At 53.1% G+C, this 8,688-nt stretch overlaps 1 pseudogene; it reads left to right on the top strand.

Moving 5' to 3' along the window:
- The first annotated feature begins 134 nt into the window (after positions 1–134).
- Positions 135–1,717, top strand: LOC125918478 (calcium-activated potassium channel subunit alpha-1-like; annotated as a pseudogene).
- Positions 1,718–8,688: the final 6,971 nt, after the last annotated feature.

The raw sequence follows: 8,688 nt of genomic DNA on the forward strand, positions 1-8,688 counted from the left end.
CAGACCCCGGGCGCGGGCGGCCCGCGGCGCCCCCTCGCTCTCCGCGCTCGGGGCCGGCACAGCCCCGGGCGAGCGGGGCGCGGGCCGGGGCGGGGAGCTGCCCGCGCGCTCCATCCCCTCCCCCCCGGGCGGGCTGCCGGGGGGAGGGCAGGCGGCGGCGGCCCGCCGTATATATCTCGGCGCACCCCGCCAGGTCGCGCACAGCGCCCCGAGCCCAGGCGCCTCCCCGCCCCCTCCCCGCGCTCCGCGGCGGCGGCGGCGGCAGCAGTAGCAGCAATATGGCTGTTGATGGGTGTTCGGGGTGGCGCTGGCGGCGGGAGGAGCTCCCCCGAGCCCCTGCGCCGGCTGCCCGTTGCTAGCTATGGCAAATGGTGGCGGCGGCGGCGGCGGCAGCAGCGGCGGCGGCGGCGGCGGCGGAGGCAGCAGTCTTAGAATGAGTAGCAATATCCACGCGAACCATCTCAGCCTAGACGCGTCCTCCTCCTCCTCCTCTTCCTCCTCCTCCTCTTCTTCCTCCTCCTCCTCTTCCTCCTCGTCCTCGGTCCACGAGCCCAAGATGGATGCGCTCATCATCCCGGTGACCATGGAGGTGCCGTGCGACAGCCGGGGCCAGCGCATGTGGTGGGCTTTCCTGGCCTCCTCCATGGTGACTTTCTTCGGAGGCCTCTTCATCATCTTGCTCTGGCGGACGCTCAAGTACCTGTGGACCGTTTGCTGCCACTGCGGGGGCAAGACGAAGGTAACGCGTGCCCCGGGCGCCCGCCCCCTGCGCCAGCCCACCTCCTCGCTCCTCACCGCGCCTTGCCGCCCTCCATCCCTGCCTGCCTTCCCCGCGCCGCCTGCCCTTCCCTCCGCTCTCCCCGCGCCCCGCTCGGCGCGGCGGGCGGTGCGCCCGGGCAGAGGAGTTGCCCCCAGCCGGTGCGCCCCGGGACGCGGACGCCTGGTCCCGCGTCCCCTTGTTTACGGTGGGGTCGCCGGCGGCCGCGGTTGGGGCCGGGCGGGGGGCGCGCGCCGCTCGGTTGCCGGGTGCGGGGTGGGGAGAGCCGAGCCCGCGGGCCCCGAGGCCCCGGGGGGCCGCCGGGTGCGTGTGCCGGGTGCGGCGGCCGCGTTCCTGGTGGTGGGCGAGGGGGAGCCCGGCAGCCCGCACTCTAGAAACCTGTTGGGGACAGGAGTTCGCGGAGTCAGAAGGAAGGGGGAAAGCCTTTGGACAGGGGAGAAAATCTTTTGGACTAGGGAATCCCAGGGGAGGAACCTGGCCAGAGGAAGTGGGGGATCTCGGGGACAGAGAGGGAAAGTTGGGGAGATGCATCCCAGTTTTGGAGGCAGCCCGCGGAGGCTGCCACTTTAGGAATGTGGCAAGGGCGCACATCTGATGTCACCTTCCTCTCCATCCCTTGGATATTCTTCTGGAATATACCCCCACCCCAAGTTCTTCAGCCTGTGTATTCTCGCCCCCCACGCTACCCCCTTTAGGTGCCCGGAAATGCCGCCAGCAGCGGGGAGCTGGAGCAGGAGGTCCGCCCGAGAGCCTCCGAGGCCGCGGTTTCGCGCGGAGCCTCCTCCCCAGCGCTTTTGAGGTGGCTGGATGTCGGCTTAAGCTATTCCTGGCGCATAGACGCCCACCAGCACCGAAGCTCACTACACCTTAAGTATGGTTGCTAGGCTGACTGCCTGGTCTGTCGCCGTGTCCCTAGAGATGTCCTCTGCCCTCCTCCTCCCTCCCCCCCCATCCTCCCAATGGCTGAAGGTGAGGGGCTGGGGCAGTTTTTCACAGAAAACTGAATAAGAGAGAGAGAGAGAGAGAGAGAGAGAGAGAGAGAGAGAAAACTGGAAAAAAGAGGGACCGAGCTGCTTTGTGTTTGAGTACGTCCCACCCTAGGGGACTTCACAGCGCTAACATTTTCGCAGGGAGGGGAGATCAAGGGGAATTGGCGAACAGTGCAAAGTGGGGGCAGATCTTGGTCGGGATATTTCACACCTCTTTTCCAGCAAAGTGAATCCCAGGACCCCTCAAACTTCCATAGGACTCGGCAACTTGTCGCAGTCTCCTTAGTTGCTATGGGAAGTAGGGAAGCCGGGGGCTCTGGGTGAAATACCGAGGGCAAACCCAAGGCTCCCTCTCCTGATCATTAATTATACACGGGCGCTGGGTGCTGGAGATCAGCTGAGTTTTGTGGCAGGCACATTTGTGTTTTGGAAAATACTGGTGTGTTGGACATAAGGGAGAAAAATAAAAGCCATCTCTGTCTTTTCTCCTCCCACTTCTCGGGAGGCTTCCAGATGTTGGCCAGCCAGCTTTCTTTGGAGTTACCTCCTCTGCCATGGGGGTTCTCCTTCCTTGTCCAGGTGAGAAATCTCCCACATTCCTAAGAAGCAAACAGGTTAAGCAAAATCTGAACCATGAGACCCTGAGATGGTGCTTCCTGCTTTAGCCTTTCTCTTACCTGTGTCTTTTTTTTTTTTTTTTTTTAGTATTTATTTTTGGGAGAGTGCAAGTGGGGGAGAGGCAGAGAGAGGGGGACAGAGGATCCAAAGTGGCCTCGGAGCTCACAGCAACAAGCCCGATTATGGAGCTTGAACTCACAAACCACAAGATCATGACCTGAGCCGAAGTCGGAGGCTCAACCGACTGAGCCACCCAGGTGCCCCTTACCTGTTTCTTCAACATCTTGACCACACATTCCCTCGTCTCTCCTTCTCTCGCAGTCTTTCGTCTTGGAGGGTTTTTTTGTTTTTTTGTTTTTTCCTTTACTGAGGGTCAGTGTCTGCCCTTAGGGGAGAGAGAACTCCTGGATGTGTGCATTCTAAAATGTTCTCTAGACTAAGTGGTTTTGGTGAAGTTTTGAACAGCCTCCTCATCCTTAAGAAATGGGACCTTCTTGATCGTAGTGAAAACTTTTTCAGCGAGTCAAAATAAGTTTTGGTATTTTTGTGATCCTGGGGTTTTAAACACGGCTTCCAAGTCCTTTTACTCTAGGGGTTCATGGATGCCACTGCAGTACCTGTGATGAAATGCTAATTGGATGGCTCACGTAGAGAATCTCTTTCATAAATGATGACCAAGCATAACTTCTGTTGGTCTTCTTAAGTAAATAGGTTTTTGGCAACGATCATGAGAAAAAATAATCCCTATATATTTTAGGCCTTATTTTGTAGCTCCAAGACCTGCTGAGTTGACGTCACTCCAAGTTTCTACAAAAAAATCAACCTGGGATGAGAGACGCTTGCAGTTGGAGGGAGGATGTGAGGTCAACGTAGCACGAGGTTGGGTCACTTTTGATCCCATTAGAGTCCACTTTAAAACATTCCCAGAGTTACTTAGTAACTGCCCCTTGATTTGCTCACTTAAACCATGTGTAGCTGGCTCATTACACCCATTAATAGTAACTTAGGCCTCTTCTAAGCTTTACTTTCTACCCCTGAGGTCTGTATTTTTACTGCCATCCTGGTTTTTTGTCTTATATTCTTTTTGTTTTCCAAGTATTTGCTAGTTGTTGAGATGCGGTACAGAAGAATGCATTTGGCCTAAGTTTGGAATAATTATTCCAGTGCTGGGCTTCCTAAGCAAACGTAGACTGCTGGGGCATAGAATTCTGTCAGCCCTCAGATGTGCCCACCCTCACCCTCATTCAGTCCCAAGACGGTTTGACCAGCAGCTGGGGTCCCATGGAGGCCTGGTTTTTTAGCATCTGAAATTCCACGGGAAGTAAATTTCATCAGGGCACTGTGACATCACAAGTATTTGGCCCCTAGGACAGCATCTTCCTTTTTGATCAAAGGAACCCAATCTTCCTTTTTGATCAAAGGAACCCGAGACTATGGACGTGCCTCCCGGGGCATCTCAGCATTAGTACCTTTGGCCTCTGAATTGTAAATGGTGAGTGACTTTACTACTTTGAAAAGAATGGCGTGTGGACTTTTTTTTTTTTTTTTCGGAAATGAGAGAACTAATCACATTGCCTCCTGTTGGGAACTTGGGCACAATCATCCGGTACTGTGTTCTTTGCTATACTTTTTCACGTCATTGTTTTTTTCTCTGTTGGGTTTCATCAGAGCTCTGTGTTCACCAGGCTGTGATGTTTTGAGGTCCAATCCAGTTGCGAATTGTAGTGAACAGCGAGCAGCTCAGGCAGCCTGGATAAGGCCATGACCTTGAAGAAGTCATTTAACATCTCTGTTCTCTTTTTCCTTGTGTTTAAAATGTGGAGATTGAATTCTCTGACTTCTGATGCCCCTTCCTGCCCCGTGACTCGGTGTCAGAGGTTGGGAGGAGTTGAGAAACTATGGGTAAAGTTTCTAGCTCAGAGTGTGTTTTGTAATTTTCTGGCAAATTCTTTAGGAATTCAGCCTTGGAGTGCCTCTGTGTGTTTCCTCTTTCAGCACACAAGCTGCTTTTCTTCAGATTAGCCTGGGGAAACTGAGTCCAGCTTTCAATGGAGCTGCGGCTCACTGGGGGACCTGGATGTGGCCGGGCATAGGCTCTCGCCTGCTCTCAGTTTGAGCTGTCCTCCCTGTAGAAGTTGGGCTTGATCGAGCCTGGTCTGCATGTAATGAATTATTGAGGTATTGTCTCCATGGTTGTGTCTGAGAAAACAACACGTTTTCTCTGTCAGGTTCGTGACTAATATAAACATCAGATCCCGTTATGGCTTGGTAATTACCCAGGGTCTGGCCCGATGCATCCAATCAGGACTGGAGCTCCAGTGCCTCAGAGTTCTTGATTCCAGATCAGACCTGCAGCCTCATCTCGTCTTGGGCATTGCCTGCACTGGATGACCTTCAGATAATTCTCTTTGATCAGGTCACTTAGGGTGGCCTTGGAGAAGCTCTCAGGTCCCAGTCACAGGGGAGTTAGAGCTGACCTTCCCTTGTGCAGAGAGATTTTTGCTGCTCATTCTTGGCTCTCTTTGTGCAAATGCACACTTCAGTAGAGATTCAGCAGTCAGACCCAAGTGCAAATCCTGGATCTTATTAGCAGGGTATCTTTGGCTGTTAGCCATATTGCACCTTGGTTTCTTCATCTGTAAAAAAGAGCATAATGATGCTTACTTTGTAGGATGCTTATGAGGAGTAGCGATAATGGGTATACAGGACCCAGCAAATGCCTGGCACTAAGCAGGCTTCCTGTAAATAGCTCACAAAGTGGTGAGTTTGTTTTCTCTTTGATTCCTTGCGTGTTTGGCCCCAGATGGGCACAGACGACAACAAACAGAACTTTTGAACCCAAAGGAACCTCTAGACTCTGAAGTCTGCTGTCCTTGGGTCAAACAACCAGCTAAGGTGACACTGAGACTTGGGCTCATGGCTCTTGGCTGTGGCAAGGCTGGAAGATTGGGGAGGGGCAGCCAGGGAAGTGTCCGTGGATGGGGGCCTGCCAGGACAGCTGCTGTTTTGATGGTGGGGACATCAGTGGACTAGCGTTGACCAGTGTTAACGCTGTGGGGCTCCGGGAATGATAGACTGAGAGGGTGTGAAATGTTTGGTAGGAGGCAGGGCTGGCCAACGTCATACCATTGAGAAGGGAGGACTTTCATCCCGTTACCCCAGTCCAGAGCTCGTAGACCTGTTCCCCTGACAATGCCACAGTTTCCTGGGCAGCGTTCTCTGTAACAGGACCAGCTTTCCTCCCAGTGCTGTTTCCCAAAGTGCGTTCCATGGAGCACTTGTCCTTGCACTTACCTTGCGGAAAATGTTGTGAGTCTTGGCATACCTGAGCACCCCCTTGAAGAGTCAGATCACAGGTGGGGAGAAGCCCTGTAGTAGAGAAATTGGTCAAACTGCTCTTAACCAGGCTCACTTCGAGCAGCCTTGCCTTGCTGTCAAGACTGCTGTGTAGTACCTGAGTCCACCTGTGACCTTGGGCAAGGACTTCACTGCTCTGTGCCTCAGTTTCCCCATCTGCAAATTGGGGATTGTAACAGAGCACAGCCCTGTGGGGTAGGTGCTCTCTCTAGCCCTATTTTGTAGACTTTCCTAGGAGGACACTGATGACCTAAAGCCTTGGGCTGACTCTGTATCCAGGTGCCCTGGGGACTTATCCAAACATGTGTCAGGAGGAAAGGAAGAGCTGCCCTATTATGGGGTCTGGGGCAGAGAGAATTCCAAGGCCAAGGCCGAGTGGGCCCCTTCTTTGCCTTGCTCCTGTCCTTTCTCCTGGAGGGGGACATTCATTGGGTGTCTCGTGGCACGGAGTAAGTCCTTGCTTTCTTTGGGTCCCTCTCTCTGTCCCACCGGGGCAGGAGAAGCGTGCTGCTGAAACTGCCTGGCACTGGATTGCAATGCCGGGACCTCTTTCCCAAAGTGGGCAGCAGGGGGGCCCCAGCTCACAGTGGCAGTGGCCATATGCTAACTTTTGAAACACAGCAGGCAACACCACCATCTTGGGACTTCAGAGCTGTGGAGTCCCTGGAGGGGTGCCCCTGTGCCTCCAGTGGAAAGGGCTGTGTCTGTGCAGTGATTCCGAGCTGCTGGGCCACGTGGGAAATACTGGCCTTCATGGACCCGTGTCTGGGGGTCAGGCAAGGCCAGGCCTCCTGCAGCACCTCTGAGATTCCACAGCCTTTCGGTGCATGGCAGGTAGCAGATCAAAAGTGCTTCCTTTTTTGAAATGCTACTTAAAGTAGGTGGAATCCTGGCCCTGGGCACACAGAGAAGGACTCTCCCCCTCCCAGGCAGAGGTGTCTTAGCATTCTGGGTAGAAGTCTCAAGGAATGTTCAGTTGGGATATCAGATCTCTGCTTCGGAGGGCTGGAGAGAGTGTTTTTCTGGTCCTGGGGCTTGTCACATGTTAATATGCATAAGAATCATCTGGGGTAGCCATTAAAAATGCAGCTTGTGATTCCGACAGAAGGTCCAGGGTCGGGCCTGAGATTCTGCACATCTGACAAGACATGGGGGAGGGCAGGTGCCTATGTTGTGCAGGCCACACTTTGAGTAGCCAAGATCTGGATCATTCCCCACCCTCCAGTCAGTCCCTCCCTGAAAAAAAAAAAAGCCTATTTTTTTTTTTTTGCTTTAATTTAATTTTTTTTAATTTACATCCAAATTAGTTAGCATATAGTGCAACACTGATTTCAGGACTAGATTCCTTAGTGCCCCTTACCCGTTTAGCCCATCCCCCCTCCCAAAACCCCTCCAGTAACCCTCAGTTTGTTCTCCATATTTAAGTCTCTTATGTTTTCTCTTCTTCCCTGTTTTTATATTATTTTTGTCTCCCTTTCCTTATGTTCATCTGTTTTGTCTCTTAAAGTCCTCCTATGAGTGAAGTCATATGATATATGTCTTTCTCTGACTAATTTCACTTAGCATAATACCCTCCAGTTCCATCCATGTTGTTGCAAATGGCAAGGTTTCCTTCTTTTTGACTGCCAAGTAATACTCCATTGTATATATATGCCACATCTTCTTTATCTAGTCATCCATCAATGGACATTTGGGCTCTTTCCATACTTTGGCTGTTGTTGATAGTGCTGCTATAAACAGGGGGGTGCACGTGTCCCTTCGAAACAGCATACCTGTATCCCTTGGATAAATGCCCAGTAGTGCCATTGCTGGGTCGTAGGGTAGTTCTATTTTTAGTTTTTTGAGGAACCTCCATACTGTTTTCCAGAGTGGCTGTACCAGCTTGCATTCCCCAAAAGCCTATTTTTAAATATGGAAATTCCCAGCTCTTCAGCGGTAGGGAGGGATCCTGTGCCAGGACAGCCAGGTCGGGACGACTCCGCACAAGCCCCTTGGAGCCTCTGTGGTTCAGACTGGGCCCTGACTGCTAACACCCACTGTTCGGGTGCCTGCTCCCAAGGAACCCACAAGAGCTGTTGGTGGAGGGTTGGGTTGTGGCAGCCAGAGCAGTGGTCCGCAGAGATGCAGGGTGGGGTGTGTGCATTCCCCGCCCATCAACATGCGGGTTCCCCCTCTCGCCAGTTGGTCACACTGCAAGGGGCTAGGCTTCTCGAGGTCCAGGATGGCAAGTCTGCCAAACCAACTTCTTGCAAAATTAAAGGCTGGTGGCGTAGCCAGGCCTGCGCTGTGGTGATGCTCCAGGAAGCCAGCTGCTGGCCGGTCCCTCTGGAGTGTTTGAAGTCTGCGGACAGCAAGACCGCCAGCCTGATTTTCCCCAGGGACCTGGGTGGGTCTTCCCAGATGGAGGGTTCAGCTTAAAAGGGTTGGACTCAAGACCGATGCTGAGTGTGGGGAGATGGGTGGCGCGGCACGGTGCTGGGCCCCCTCAGCTGCTCTTCTCAGGGGTTCTGTCAGGGGAAGTTGAAAGTCGTTCTTTTGTCACCCTAGCATATTAGGGTTGTTTGCAGCTCACAGCACCAGGGACCCTGTCCTGGAGCTGTGCTGTTGATGTGGTTGCACTGTCAACGAGGAGCAGTCGGACCAAGCTTTGAGCCCTGAGAGTCTTCAGCGGCCGGAAGGAGGAAGGGTTTAGTGCAGTGGCAAGCACACAGTAGGTCCTCTGTTGAATGTTATGGTTACGATTGTTGTTGTTGATTTTGCTTTTACCACCTGGTGAGTACATACTCTGTGCACAAACCAGGCTGGGTGCTAGGGGAAGAATAAGACCCAGTTGTGACTTTTTTTTTAATGTATATTTTTGAGAGAGAGAGAGAGAGAGAGAGCATGAATGGGGAGGGGCAGAGGGAGACACACACACACACACACACACACACACACACACACACA

This window comes from Panthera uncia, unplaced genomic scaffold (assembly GCF_023721935.1).
Source record: "Panthera uncia isolate 11264 unplaced genomic scaffold, Puncia_PCG_1.0 HiC_scaffold_864, whole genome shotgun sequence".
In the NCBI taxonomy this organism is placed as follows: domain Eukaryota; kingdom Metazoa; phylum Chordata; class Mammalia; order Carnivora; family Felidae; genus Panthera; species Panthera uncia.